General features: G+C 39.8%; 1 long non-coding RNA gene across 2 annotated transcripts; it reads left to right on the top strand.

Annotated features, from left to right (window-relative positions):
- Positions 1-1,224: 1,224 nt before the first annotated feature.
- LOC145448966 (uncharacterized) lies at positions 1,225-2,775 on the top strand. Of its 2 annotated transcripts, XR_013918083.1 has the most exons (3): positions 1,225-1,625; positions 1,685-1,874; positions 2,232-2,775. It is a non-coding gene; the product is annotated as an uncharacterized LOC145448966 (long non-coding RNA). The 2 variants fall into 2 exon arrangements; XR_013918082.1 differs by lacking the exon at positions 2,232-2,775 and having other exon boundaries at positions 1,685-2,010.
- The last annotated feature ends 13,698 nt before the right edge of the window (positions 2,776-16,473 follow it).

The raw sequence follows: 16,473 nt of genomic DNA, 5'->3' as shown, positions 1-16,473 counted from the left end.
AATGCTACACCAAATAATAACTTTACGATCCACTAATACTAATCGCGCAAAGTGATGAAACCGTGTCCGATACAACTTCTACGTATTGCTCTTCGCCTAAAGTTGGGGCCTTATAATATGGGGCAGGGCGCCATGCAATGATATTCTCTAAAACGGCGTCTTCTAGTAAACAATGGGTTAATATCGCATTTTCATATCAATACTATAATTGGCACCCCATGATACGAAAGAATGCTTATTCTGTCTGAAATTGATACCTCCTCGGATGCGTCAATACAAATCAAACTCTTCGCACCTTCCGCATAACTCAATTTGCAGCTTTTGACAGTCCATGCGAACGAATTAAGACTGTTTTCAAAACTACTTACTTACTTGAGTAGATTTAAAGTCAGTCAATTCTACTTCTACTTCAAGTAGTTTTCGGTGCCTTGTTGAAAAAGTACTTCTACTTGTACTTGAGTATATTTTTTCGTCGCTATTTCTACTTCTACTTGAGTAGCTTTCTTGACTACTTTGACCACCTCTGACTAAAGACTGACCTCATCGGACTGTACAGCTCGCAAACAGTGAGGAATGAGTGCAAATCTCCAGGAGAGCTTCTGAGATTTTTAACCCAAAAAGATCTGCTTCAGACGGTTCCAGAGGCCACAAAGTTGCTCCAACTGGTGCTAACTGTACCAGATACTACAGCGTCAGTGGAAAGGTCTTTCTCTGCGTTAAAAAGACTCAAGACATACAGTCGAAATAGGACCGATTCATGGCGACTTTGCTCTTTGGCCCTCATCTCAATAGAGGCGAAGAGACTTTTGAAACTGAAGGAGAACAAGAAGGACTTTTACAAGGAAGTCACAGAAATTTTTGTGGCAAAGGATAGGCGCATGGACTTTATTTACAAATAATGTCCACAAACAGTGTCCGTTCCAATCCTTGAGACAATGTAATACCGAAATTAAGTTCTTGAATAATATTTCTTGTGTTTCTTTTCATACTTTTCGTTGAGTAATCTGTAATAAATCGATTAAAACTGAATATTTCACGTGCGTGCGTGTTTGTGTGTGTGTGGGGGGGGGTCCGTGCCTCCCCAACCACGAACCTCACCGCACGTCACTGGATGCAACAGGCCTAGTCGCATCCGGCGTGGATCAATGCACCCGCGCCCATGAATCCCAAAAACATGAATTACGACCCTACGGCGGATTTATTGCTTCCAGATTCTCATGCGAATTATCCCAGAGTGGATCAACGAAATCGCGCTAGAATTGCGTTCCCTAGATTAGGATCGCATGATTCCCACGAGGCTCTCACTGCCAGCAGTCACAAATTCTGTAACGATCGACTCTCGCAAAGTAGCCATAGGTATAGGTGTGCCCAGCCAATGTAATTTCTGTAGAAGTATATAGAGGCTCGCAAAGTCATCGATTTTTGGAATTCCCTTGTCACCAACAGTAGCTAGAAGACAATATCATATACGATGACAACGGAGACAGCAATAAAGACATACACAGCTGAGTCTGGACGAGACAGAAAATATATCTGTAAGTTATAATACAATCAGGCATAATGTCGCACAGCCACGAAGAGCTTCACGATCAGAACGGGGTACACCACGAAAATGGCAATCTACAGTGAGTAATCGAGGTGGCAATTGCGTATCAGTATCGTGATGCCAGTCAATTCATTTCAGCCGGAATTTGCCGTGGATCCTGACGATGCTCGGTCTTCTTGTCGTGTTTTTGATGTACCTGTGCTATAAACATGTCAGGACTATCATGGTCAAAAGTCATGAGAAGTCGAAGAGAAACGGGTCTCTGTTGATTAAGGAAGGTGATCATGATATGCCCGACAATATCGCCTTGGAACCTTTCCATGTCAAGGTAAGGCAATATAATAATTATTCTAATATCATGCACTGAGAGAAAAATGTTTATACGCTGTATTGTGTAAGAAGGATATTCTAATTTTTACGTGATTGGTGAAGCCAAAGGATATGTGGTTTGTTATTAACAACCCGCATACTATATATAGGCTACGCTAACGGGTAAGCGGATTCCATGCAATCACCACTGTACTCTTACGTGCCAATCTGTCAAGTATATTCTCCCACTCCGTAAAAATTACAAGTATTCGGATTACTTATAGCTGCGTAGCCCTAAAGGTTATGAATTATCCTTAAGCCAAGGTATAATTATTCTTAAAGGGTAACCCTGTTTCACTACTTTCATTTCGTGCAGGTGTATGAATGAGGCGTTTACAACACACTAATATCTGGGACTTGCGTTCTTTTGTCATTTCTTGTTCACGAAGTGTTCAATCGCCAAGATACTGTGTGTTTTGCTGTCGCCATCGAATCAGGAAAGCAGCCGTGTCTGACGCAGGGTCGTATCCGGGAGTCAAGGGTCACCTTCTCCCAATCTAAAAATTGCGCGTTGTGACGTGTTCTATTTCCCTAAAATCGCAGTGGATATGTGTTCATTGTGCTTCATTTTGTTAATATGTTAGCCTTCCTACTGCCCAAATTCCATCCTGGCAGCGTCTAACTTTCAACGCGCACCATCTCATCATCACAAATCCTTTCTCGGTGTGCCATTGCCGAAACATGCAACATGGTGCCGCTTAAGGATGGTGTGAACGTGAGGTTCACGTTCGCGTTCTGTGTGTGAAACTCGGACATTTAGAGGTTCGCGTTCACAACAGGCCGTGGTAGGTTCTGCACTGTGAACCTTTTTCGTATATTACAATTTTCACTTCATTATTACATCGTTGGTTCGAATTTATTGCATTTCAACTGCGGGCCACATCAACATAAAACGAGCATGTCCCTTGACAATCTCAAACATTTTACTTGCTTTGTTACAAAAGATAGGTCGAAATATCCAGCTTTCCGTTTGTGAATATTTAGTGACTCTCTGCTGTGATCTTGACCCGCAATCACACAACATCACGAGCGAAATACACTACATGTAGTTAGCGAATGATGCTTATTCAACCAATCAATGATATTGATATCGTTTTCTGATATAACAAATCTAGCAGGTTTACTGCATCATTAAAACCAAATCCGTGCGATTGGGGTGTTGGATACAGCTATATAACTTGTGGGGCAATATCAGTAGCAAGCATAGAAACTTGTTTTACACTCTGCTCAATATCAATGTAGCAATAATCAGCCGCCGAGCCCGAATGCATTGTCCGGTCTATCCTAGACCTTTAAGATGTAAGCTTATATTCCTTGGCAAGTCCTCGTCGAAATTGTTGGCAAAGCGACGGAAGATATTGATTTTATGGGATTATTATATCATTTGATTGCCTCACTTGATACATTTAGCGACGTTTAAAACGTCAATATGTACTTCCGCATTGTGGCATTATGTGGCCCGAGTCGTCGCTAGGTATCCTGTACATTAATATAGGCTATATTAGCAATATGACGTCACGTGACGTCATGAGGTTCACGTTCGCGTTCAAACAGAACCTTTCAAAGAGGTTCGCGTTCACATGAACCTAAACTTTTCAGAGGTTCACACCATCCCTACCGCTATGAACCTGTGATATCACTGGAATGAGTTATTTCGGGAGCCGGTCGAAAGGTCGCATACTCACGTGCATAAGAATAAATAAATTTACTCGGATGCATATCGTCGTTGCCATATGTGGATGTTACTTCTGCTATGAAGGAGCGATTTCAATATGCCTTTATATTCTAGTCAATGCCATAATTCTCAATCGGTTAATATGAGTCGTGTATACAACATGCATCATATTCGAGAGTTTATTCGTATTGATTTATGATCATTCGGAGTAGTGATGAAATTACGGTGCTCAATTTCATTGTTGATTACTGTGTAATAAACTCTGGGAAAATGAAGCATACCGTGCCGACCGCAAAACTGTCGGACGTGGAAGCAGTGTGTTTCGCGGATTCTTATCATCGATAACATTGCATCAAGCGCAGCATTTTGTTGTCTGATGTATATAAGATCTATACTAATTCCCACATGCTCAATCGAGCGGACTGCTTCAGAAAACTCTCACCAAAATTCGACAGCCCTTTAAACCTGTCTAGCGAACATTTTCAATCGCGATATTGGTCAAGGTTGAGACATCGTATATCTTGTAAGGGCCGAAAGTATAGGAGTTGGAGTAATTCGCGTATTCATGCACTTAAAAACGATATGACATGCACGAGTCATCAGCGCGAAGAAAATGGTCGTGAAACTCGTGTACTTATTAATATTATTTTATTATTAGCAAAATCGGGATAGTGGTTTTGTGCGTCACATCTATGTAACGGATGACTTTGCATCAAACAAATATGTACAACATCGCTCACGTGGCACGTGTACTTGTCCTGTTACGAGTCTTCAAATATTCACAAGTATGCAATTTCGACCCAAAACTTAGCAATAAAAAGTTGCATCTAAATCTCAACTGATTGCCACGTGTATAGTCTCTAATGAGGGGTTTATGCGTCTCACATGCAGTCAGGGTGCAAGGAACTTGTTACCAAGCTTGATGGACCTCCAATTTCTCATTGACTGCAACAGCTATTGCGGTACACACAATACATGTCATGATTCTATGAATCAGTGCTTTTAACCCTGAATGTGGACCTATAAATAGGCCTGGGAGGATCCAAAATGTATTGTGATACGATTTTGGTTGCAATTACGACAATGAGTTTGTATGTTTGCCTGCATCATACGATGAAGCGAAATGAAATATATTGAAAATATTTCAGAATGGTTACGTTGGTGAGATCATATAGCAGTAAAACTTTTGAGGATAGTTTTATCGTCGGCGAGGGGTACTTACTACTTATGGGTCAAATTCATATGTCGGGAACTACATGCATAAAGTCGATACATAACAATCAGCAGTAACTTCTCTAATAACGTTTTCGTAGTCACTTCGGGCGTAGTCGCAGGGGACGAAGCGCTCATTTACCCACTCCATCACGCAACTATTAAGAATATGTGTTCCCGCGCATTGGCAGAGTTAGATCTACGCCTGGTACAACTGTATATAATATGATATTTATGTTCCGTTGTGCAAGATTGTTCCTTGACTCCGAAGACTGTCTCCGAAGATTTCAGGGCATCGCCACAATACCGGGTAGGGGTCTTGCAGGCCCAATCAAAGTGACCTCAGACGTGATGAAATATTACCATCGAGTTACGCTTCGACATTTTATACCTATATAATCAGATGTTCGCTCCAGTAATATCGATGTGACCAGTGGCACCATTTTGATTAATATTGAGACAACATTTTGTTAGACCGACAGCGGGCCATGAAAAGGAAGGCAAAAGGCGCTTTTCAATAATGCTCCCATCGTTCAAGACCGTTACCATAGCAATTCCAAACAATCATCCCGGATTCTTGCTAATTACAGCAAGCTGCAATATGCAATATGCTGTATATCAATCTAACTAAATATGCACATAATTAGATGTACGAGGACGTAAATTTGTACGAGTAGGCTATGTACATTGTACAATGTACATAAACGTGACTGTATTCCGGGGAAGTATTCAAGGGCCTCGCCCTCTATCTAGCTATGTTAGATGAAGAAGTAATTGGGATAACATCATATTTTCGATCGAATATTGCGTTTGGAAAGCTACTTTGTTACTCAAGTTACCTTATTGAAATTAAGTGTTTTACATCACATGACCTCAGAGGTTCGTATTCACAGCGAACCTTTTCTGTGTGTTATCACGAGCTAGAACCTTGCATGGGCTCGCACCAGTTCTATACAGTTTTGGATCATTTCGAGTCATTGCACATTTTTACTCGAGTCAAGTCAAGTCGTTGGATTTTCGAAAGTGACTCGAATCAAGTCACAATTCAAGTCAAGTTGCCTTTTCGAAGTATGTGGCATGAATACGTCATTGCATTTTGCGACCTGTCTGAAATACAGATTGATTAGTCATTGATTCCGAACCGATGAACAAATAAAGAGTTAATTGTACAGTGTACACGCAAGAAGCGCTGTATCGTTCACATAAACGTAGACCTGCTGAACTACGTAAGTATAATTGCATTGCCTCAGTTTATAATTACCAGCCAAAATAGAGAATAGAGAATAGACAAACGAATCGATAAGATGCAATACATTATGCCCATTGACAAATTGATATGATACAATTCGAGCCTGCGCTAGTGGTTGACGAATATATAAACTATATTCGAATTCAATTTCAATAAAATAAGAGGTTTAGTTGAGGTAAGAACAGAGAACAGAAATAGACATTTCGCTACTAAATTACTTTACTACTAGTTTACGACAGCGTACGCTTTAAGCTTCGATCACTTCGTTTGCGGTCAATTTATTTGTGAGAGAACAATGGAGGCTCAGTGAAATGCACGATCATTGAATAATTGGTCGCTCTCACGGGTTACACCAGCGTTTCGCGAAAAATCCGAACATATTCAAGATACAGTGATTTTTATCGATACCGATTACTGGTTGACTTGAAATTGACTCGTAAATTTCGCTCCGAGTCACGAGTCAATCCACATTTCTGATACGCCGAGTCAAGTAAAGTCAAGTCATTTTAGCAAAGTGACTCGAGTCAAGTCAAGTCATACGAAAAAGGGGACTCGAGTCATCCCAACACTGGTCCTATAGTCAGAGTGTGCACACTCAAGTGGCGTGCCAGTAGCGTTGGGATCAAGTCACTACCTTTGAGTCACGGGTCATTTTGAGTCATTGCACGTATCGACACGAGTCAAGTCAAGTCAATCGATTTTCGAAGGTAACTCGAGTCAAGTCAAGTCAGGAGTTAAGTCACAATTCAAGTCAAATTTAATTTTCGAAGTATTTGTGATGATCCAAAGTCATTACCTTTTGCTTGCTGTATGAAAGACAGATTAATTGACCATTTATCATGAATCAAATAACGAATATAAAGTTAAATATGCATGAAAAAGGAGTTGTATCGATCACGCACACGTGAAACTGTCAATAAATACGTGAGTAAATGTATAGCTGCATGCTACAGTCTAATATTATCAGCCGTCAAAATATGGGATCGAATACGAAGCCTCGACAAGTTCAAACAAATTGATATGGTGCAATACACTACTCATCTGCACATTCGTGTGAATATAAACGCATAAACGATATTCGTTCGATTTAAATTAAACAAGATGGATGGTAAAGGTGAGCACTGCACAATGTAGGCACTGCGCCGTTTAAGTAACAGAGATACGTTGCTACTAGAGCAATCTACAACTACGACGACAACGTAAGCTGTGATCACATCCTTCGCGGTCAATTTATTTGTAATTTAACAACGGAGGATCAGTGAAATGTACAATCGATGAATGACTAGTAGCTGTCACAAGTGACAGCGGCGTATCGAGAACAATCCGAACATACTCAGGACACATTGATTTTATCGACACGGCTTGCTTGATGGATGACTTGGAATTGACTCGTAGATTTTGCTCCGAGTGATGAGCCAATCCACATTTCGGAAGCGTCGAGTCAAGTCAACTCATTTTTGCAAAGTGACTCGAGACAAGTCAAGTCATACGAAAAAGTTGACTCGAGTCATCCCAATACTGGTAGGTACCAGCGACATTATTATTCATTGGCCTCTAATGCGATTCTTCGACCAAATAGGTTGGACTCCCCAGAGATATAGGCAGTGGTCGGATCCAGCTGGATCGCAACTGTTCTATAACCTCCCCACGAAATTTATGAGTTCAGCCATCTGGTATTATTGGGAATATTGACTACTGACAATCACGTTTTGCACCAACTAAAAGATTAGTCATTTGATATATAGGACGGGCTGACAAAAAATTTGAAACCGACCACTTTATATCGGTCATCTTCTTTATCTTTTGTTGTCTTCTAATAGATAACTACAGCGGACCAATCTTCCCCTATGACGATTATCTAAAACAAAGTCCTAATCGATTTTATAATGAACACACGCACGTTATCTACTATAACTCAATTTATCTCTCGGCAATCTCAACAAGTGATCATACGAAATATCGTCCGCCATACTTGTCGATATCGTATGGTGGATTCAAAACCCGACGACTTCTCACAGCAGCATCCAGATGTAGCTAGGTGTTATCCACAACTACTTGCTCAAGAGTTTAGGTTTTATGCTAGTTCCATTTCTAATTCAACAGTGTTTAAAGTCAAGCCGATATTAATTCAAAACAAACAAGTCATATTGGTGCTTGGTAATTACAAATTGGAAATATAGGGCCGATATGGCTCGTTTGTTTGACGAAAAAGGTTCCCAACCTTTGCCAGACACGGTGTCGCGGACTAAAACATCATTGACCAGGACTAGGTTGCATTTTAAACAAAAATCAATTCGAAACAAACATGTTTAAAGCATGTCCCTTGTTTAAAACATGTTTTTATTGCTTTTTTTGTTTGTTAAGCCTTGTTTTTACAAATCTTTAATTGTGACGTCACAGTCAATTGACAATTGCAAAATATAGGGTAAATATGGCTCCTTCGACGAAAAGGGCTTCCGACCACTGTTACAAACAGACCAAACATATTTTTAACCAGGACTACATCGTTATGCAGCATTTTTACGGCCGGCGGTTATCATCATCAGAATACCCATTCCGTGCCAATGATGATTTATATCAGGAGTGGGCAACCTGCGGCCGTAGAAGGAAATTGGTGCGGCCGTCGACACGAATTCCAATTATTATGTGCAGGCGGCCGTCGATGTGCAAATTGAATTTACGAATTGAGACCCGAATTTTTGAGAGATTTTAATTAATCTTGAATTGTTCTTCACGCCAGGCGCGATTCAATGTGACTTCATTTTTCGATTTTAATATGGTAGCGCCCTTTGCAATCTGAACCCCACAGCTCAGATGCGAACAGCAGAGGGAACTGATGCGCCCCATATATACATACTACTCGGAATCGTGTGCTCCCCACGAAAGAAATTTGTCTCTGGTGCGTTTGGGTGATTTCAACATATTTACACAATACTGACAATCCTGATGGAATAATACATGTTTTTCGGAAATACTTGGAGTTTATCTGTGGTTCTCAACTGCCGGTCAGGACGGTGTTTCGATTTCTAAGTTCAGCCTCCTCCACTGCACACGAACGTACCACCATAACAGTAACATTTCGACTACTGGTCGGGCTTACTTACCTGCAACCAACGAAGGCCAAGACGAGCGAATCATCAGAAATCATAAGTTAAAGTAGGGCAAGTTTTTGTTGCAGTCAAATCCGTGGAAAGTTGCACTTATTTTTCATAAAAGTTGCAGTAAACAGTTGCATTTATTTTTCACCACAGTTACACTAAACAGGTACGTTTATCGACAAGTTCCTTGAAATTTATTAAGGTGTGAGATGATCGAATTGATCCGTATCCAAGGCACTGTAGCAAAACTTAGTGTTGGGGACTTTAACAAAATCAATAGCCTGAAAATATTTACCCAGTGAAAATATAATTCTCGGCGGTCCAGCCTGAATGTACATCAAATCAGAAATGACCTCATATTTAAATGACAGTGAAATAATCAAGCGATCTATGTACAAATAGTACCAAATATTTCCAGTAAAAAGTTATTAGTTGCATGAAAAATCGGAAAAAACTTCTAAAATGTTGCACGAAAAATAAGAAAAAACTTGCAAAAGATGCATAACATATCGAAAAAGCTTCAAAAAGATGCATAAAATATCGAAAAAGCTGTAAAAAATTGCTTGAAAAAATGGAGAAATGTTGCAAAAAGTTGCAATATAAGATTCCTCCAAGCAGCTTAGAGCACCATACTACATAACTTCTGAGTATTTATGAAGCTGCCGGAAGCTGTAAAAAAGTTGCAAAAGCTGCAAAAACTTGCCTTAGTTATAATTAAGATTATTTTTTTGAAGTTGTAAAAAAGTCACAATTTTGTCAAAATTGTAGCGTAAGGTCAAAAAACTATAAAAGCTGTTTACAAATTCAAAATTTTTCTGCAAACTGCATTTCGTTTGCATCGTGAATGTCGGTGAACTTATAATTTGACATTTTGCATCTTGTAGCCTACAAGGCGTACCGTTGTAGACGGCCCATTGTCTGCTCATTGTCAATCATAGACGGTCAAATGGAACAAATAGGTTGGCATGGTGTTATGCTCAACGTGCCGCAATATTCTAACTGAAGCAAGACTACGTGAGCATTGATTCTTATATCAAAAAGCGCATGATGAAAAATTGTGATGTAGACAACATTGTTAGAATGAAGCAACACGGCGTGTCACCAGCACTGTACGCACAGTCGCACAACTTCCGTGTTGCCAGCCAACAACTGCTGCTATTGAACGTTCTTTCTCCATTACCCGATAATGTAGGGTAAGTATCTCTCGTTGTACTACAACAAATTTTAATTAATTCTTCCATAATGCGTAATGTAACTACTGGAATTATTCCTAGGTCCAGATTTCGTTGAAATAAAATTTTCTCACGTAAAAATCTGTGAGTTCCTAAGTGAAAAGTTCTTTTCACACCAAACTACTTCCGAAGGACAGACAGTTCCAACCGCAAATGAAAATAAGCAGTACATGCGAAAACGCCCAATTTACATACATGAGGAGAAACTTTTGTCAAAATAAAGTCTTTTAACGTAAAAAATGTAACAACTTCATTTTTAGATCAAAATCTCCTATTTTAGGTTAAAACAAAGTCGCCCTATATAGTTATGAGTTGAGTATGTGTCTTGACCTCCGGTGAACCCCTGAGACAGGCTCAAGGAATACCTGATGTTTCGTGGAACACCTGGTCAGAACTACCGGTCTATACAGAGGGTTCATGGTCGAATATATCGAAAAAGTAATGAATACATGTTTGAAACAATTATCCAAAAACAATGAATCTATAAGCCAAACAGTAATTTGAACAGATCTTGCTACGGAGTGAATCGGTCGTGCTTTAATTAATTATTGCCTTTCTTCGTCAATCATGCTATTGACAAACGGAGTTTCTCAATGTCGTGGAATAATTCCGCTTGTCAATTGTATGGCTGAAGAAGAAACACAGTCATCTAAATAGAGAGGTTTGTCAATTACGACTAGGGCTGGGCAAATTCGAGTACCTGAGTGATTCGATTCTGAATCACGGAATATGCTTCGAGTCGAGTCGAGTATTCGAGTATCACTCATTATGACGTCATAGCATAATGTAATATGCCAAAGATGAAATGAGTAACCTTTTATGCCACCACAAAGAATATGATGCCTGTTTTCCATCACATTGAAGGTACTTTGGTATTTTTCGATCATACCGATTTCATTGCACCTTGTGGCAATGTTGTGGGATGATCATGTCTTCGAAAATGAGTTATTTTCAGTAACATTAGTAGCTTTGTACTATGTTTCGTATGCTGCGATACGGCCGTTGACGGTTTCAAATTTTCCACGGTGGAAAATAGTATCGAAATTAGAATTCTGGTTGATAAATTAACTTTCAGTGGCGAGGAGCGTATAATTTCAGTACTCGAAAAGGTCGACTTTTACTACTTGACTAGAATCATTAGAATTAATACTCGATTCATACTCGAGTACTCGAATCATTATGACCAGCCCTAATTACGACCATATCAATGTTGGCAGCTAGCATGCAACCGCCCTACCGCCCTAATTATAGTGTCTTTAATGTGAAAATGCGTTTTGGGGAGGGTATAACACTGCACTAATCAATATCACAATATTCGTTGCTAGATATAGATATTTAGATCAGTAAACCGAATGTATGTACAAGTGTACGTTACCTTCCCACGGTCGGGATTACCGCATAATCCAATATGTGAGGGTTTTCGCTTCGTTTCATGTTAATTCCCGATTGCATATAATCCACTCCACATGCAATATATGATGGTCTGACTCCAACTAATTAGGGGACGCTCACCGAAACGCCAGTTCGTAAGTTGAGGACGCAATATCGACGCTTGGACATTGAAAAAAATGAGCTCATCGGGTGCTCCGAGGAATTACACAAATCGCGAACCGTATGCTTCACTTCCAAATCATCACGAGAACGGAACTATACAGTAAGTGCAGCAGTACGGATTTTTATGTACAATAAATGTGACTCTGTATCCAATACTTTCAGTGAAAATATGCCTTGGTTGACGATGGTGATCGTGGTTGTCATTGTTGCGATTATTGTAATTTCGCACGCGAAATGTTCCAGCGTTTTGCGAAAGCAGCGCAACATTTGCAATGAGAAGAGATTACAAAAAATCGCATATCCAAGAAATAAAAGTACATTTAAATGTAAGTAGTACCCAGCCTATCAACTGCATCGTGTGATTACACAACCTCGACCGTTGTGATGTTATATAACTATGGTACTCTATGTTTTCAAATTCTTTTTCGAGATTAAGGTCATATGAGAAATCACATACTGTTACAACGATGCCATAGAGCGGCACAGATGAGCTTAGCAGAATTCTAACCTGGCACTAGGATGTACTAAATTGCCAATCATATGTTGTGACATAGTTGTATGTATAGGGATGGTGCTTACCCCTGAAGGGTTCTGGTTTGGGTGAACGCGAAACTATTTGAAGGTTCTGTGTGGACGCGAACGTGAACCAATGGCGTCATGTGACGTCATATTGCTAATACCAACCCTACGTTTCCGTAAAGTTATATATTAATGTACATGATAACCAGTGACAACTCGGGCTATATCATGCCAAAATTCAACTAGTTGTCTTTTTGAACGTCACCATATCAACCGGGACAATCAAATGCTATAATAATTCCACGAAATCGCTTTGACAAACATCTCGACGAGGACTCGGCTAGACTAGACATATGTATTATTAAGAGTGAAACAACGGTTTCCATACTTGCAAAAGATATTATCTTAAAAACAAGTTATACAGTAGCCAATACCCCAATAGGACGGATTTGGTTTTTATGGTAAAATAAGGATATCGAATCAAGATAGATCCCGTATACGTGTGATAGATTTTTCACCTTCCACATCGTTGCATTCAATTTCGTCGATGTAAATAACTGATCGATTGACTAAGCACAATTCACTGACTTCCGACATGTAGTGTGAATCGTTCTGGCTATTATGTCATTGCGGGCAAAGCTCACTGCACAGATGTCACTAAAGATTCACAAATGGAACGATGAATATTCCGAGCAAACTTTCCAGCAAATAACTTTTGAAATTGGGAAGGTGCATGCTCGTTTAGTGCTGAGTTACATTTCATGCTGGCAGCACCATGCGGAGAGTGGTCCTAAGTTGAAATGCTAAAAGTTTCACCAAATACGTTATAATGGCGTGATACAGTGGATTACGTGAAAAGGGTTCACAGTGCAGAACCTACCAAGGTTCGTTTGTGAACGCCAACCTCCAGACTCCAGAGGTTCACACACACACATACACAGAACGCGAAGGTGAACCTCACCTTCACATCATTCCTATAGGGTTGCATTTGAAACAAGAGGCGTGCTAAAATTTTATTAAAACATTGTTTTAAATAAATGTCTTTTCATGAAAAATTGTCATGTTTAGATACTTTCGAAAAAACATGTAGTATCGATCTTCGGACGATTTTCGCTATAAATAGTCGACATATACGATATGAAATGACTGGAACCTTACACACATATTCGTCGGTTCAGCAGTTATATATCACTTGAGCCGAATGGATGTTCTGATGATGATGACCGCATTGCTCGGTTACCTGGTGCTGGGGATTTGTCGTTGGCGCGATGTTCATGTGCATGTTGGTCACGTTGTTGGCAATGGTTACTATCCGATTGTAATGACTAACACTCATAAATCATGAGAAAACAATGAAATTGAATGATATGATTGCTTAGGAGGACGAATCCGGTAAAATTATTTATGAAATCGGAGAACCCGAAGACGTAACAAAGGAAATGGACGATAATGTATAACCAGCGACTCTTTCGAGTCGTGTGAATAGTATTTTGAATCAACTTAAGAGGAGGAAGATTTTGCAAATCCCTCCATGGCCTGAGATGAACTATTTATTGATAACATTTACGAGAATGTTGGAAAGCTCATGTAACTGTTGCTTTATGCAACGAAGTCTGCCGTGGACTCCTAATGTATTTCATGTGCGAAAATATTTCTCGACTAGAACCACTTTACGAGCACTGCATGTCTTGCCCTCGTGCAAACCACTGTATTGTAACCTGAGATGTTATTTTTCGTCAACATGAAATCATTGTTGAAAAAAATAAACATTTAAAAATATGTTTTAAACAAGGGTCATGTTTGAAACAAGTTTGTTTTAATTTTTTTTAAAGTAACCCAAAACATAATTAACTTTAAGAACACACGGAACGTCGATAAGATCACGGGCTGTGTTTCGAATTCAAAGCTTCGTGATATTCATACTAGATAAACACATAAATGTAAAATAAGTTCGCGAATCAATCTTCGATTAGGGAAGCAATTTTAGTTAATTGCGGTTCAGGAAACATACAATGTATGAAATCGACATTTTTCTTTGTGATTTTCAGGTAAGGATGACCATGTGAACTTTTTTGATGCTTAGATATGCCGGAAGACTAAGTAATCCAATGTACGAAGGATGTCGTAAAGAAAGATATCTCGAAGAAGGATTGTTGCAACTGTTCATTTGTTAATAAATTATTGTCATTTTGGTTAAACTGCAATCGTTGCCAGAGACTTGTACAATGTACATTCTTTGCTTTGAGAGTTATGCGAGCCTGAATCGAAATAAGACAGTGCTACGGGAGTGTTATCACCGTATACTTACATGTAAAGTCGCTCACTAAAATTTCATGGTCATTTCATTTCTCATTAATTTTACTCTGAACTTCACCAGTTTTTTTATATCATTTAATGTATCGAAGGGCTTGGCCTGATTCCGCCGGTTTATTCAGATCCCTGTTCCAGGTTACGGACCCTTTAATCGAGTTTGTAGAGGACAGGGTTAGACTAATTGGAGCAAAATGCCGGTAATCTAATTTGTTTTATTGATTTAATTATAATTTTAGACGTAATTTCTGAATTATCAGGTAATGCTACGGAAAAAATGTATATAGTGCTAAACGAACCAAGCTTGGTTTAAATGCGTTGTGGAAGGGGTCGGCTGTGAAAAAAAAACTTGGCCGCAACAAACTTCCACACGTTGATAGAAACCTGCGATAGTGATATCTTCATTCTTCAGTCACTGAAATTGCTGGCGCCGAATAGTCCTAACCCTGCAATTTGAGCCCCGTGGTACAAATGTGACCCTCAGAGCAAGATGTGCCTCGCAGAGAAATACCAATTGTGGATCGAGTTGGTCTCACGGAAGCAGTTTTCCTTATAGTTTTGGTCAGGTATAGGGCTGTGCATAATGATTCGAGTACTTGAATCACAAAAACGGTCCCATGCCGTTTGCTGGCTGCTGAACGACGCTTCCGCCTAATCGGTCATCTAGTGCGGCATCAAGACGATCAAACAGCCGCCGCCATCATCAACCACATTCCGACGGAGCCATGGCGCAGAGGAGGCTGGAATAGAACCACATGGTGCTCGACAATAGAGACCGAGCTAGCGCAACGCGGGCTATCGCTCGAAGACGCCCACGACCGCCCACGCTGGAGGAGCTTAAAAAGGGCCCAAAACTGATCATCTTGATGTTCTTTTGTTTCCTGTTTTCTTTTGCCCTTTTATTTAATTGAAAGTCGATATATATATACTCGAATCTGAATCGAGTATTAATTGTGATAATTCGACTCGAGTAGTAAAACACGATTTTTTTGAGTACTGGAATTATAAGCTCCTCGCAACTGAAAGTTAATTTATCAACGAGAATTATAGTTTCGACAGTAATTTTCACTGTTGACGCCTTAAAACCTTGATTGGTGGTATCGTAGCATTCGAAACATAGTACAAAGCAGTGTTGGGATGACTCGAGTCATGACTTGACTCGAGTCAGACTCGAGTCACCTTTTTCGCATGACTTGACTTGGCTCGAGTCACTTTGCTAAAATCACTTGACTTGACTTGACTCGGCGTATTAGAAATGTGGATTGACTCGTGACTCGGAGCAAAATTCACGAGTCAATTTCATCAAGTAATCGGTGTCGATAAAAATCACTGTATCTTGCATATGTTCAGATTGTTCGCGAAACGCTTGTGTAACCCGTGAGAGCGACCAATCATTCAATGACCGTGCAAATTGCAATGACGTAATCACTAATCATGCCTCATACATAGGCTATTTCGAAAAGGCAACTTGACTTGAAATGTGACTTGACTCGTGACTTGACACGACTCGACTTGACTCGAGTCACCTCCAAAAATCGAGTGACTTGACTTGACTCGAGTCACCTTTGGAAATCGATTGACTTGACTTGACTCGAGTCAAAATTTTCACTGACTCGAAATGAATCGTGACTCGAAGGTAGTGACTTGATCCCAACACTGGTACAAAGCTACGAACGTTACTGGAACTAGCAGATTTCCGAGTGCAATAA

The sequence above is a fragment of the Botryllus schlosseri genome, chromosome 10, assembly GCF_051294905.1.
Source record: "Botryllus schlosseri isolate E-star chromosome 10, Bs_hap1, whole genome shotgun sequence".
NCBI lineage: Eukaryota > Metazoa > Chordata > Ascidiacea > Stolidobranchia > Styelidae > Botryllus > Botryllus schlosseri.
This window is presented reverse-complemented; position numbering and strand designations above follow the sequence as displayed.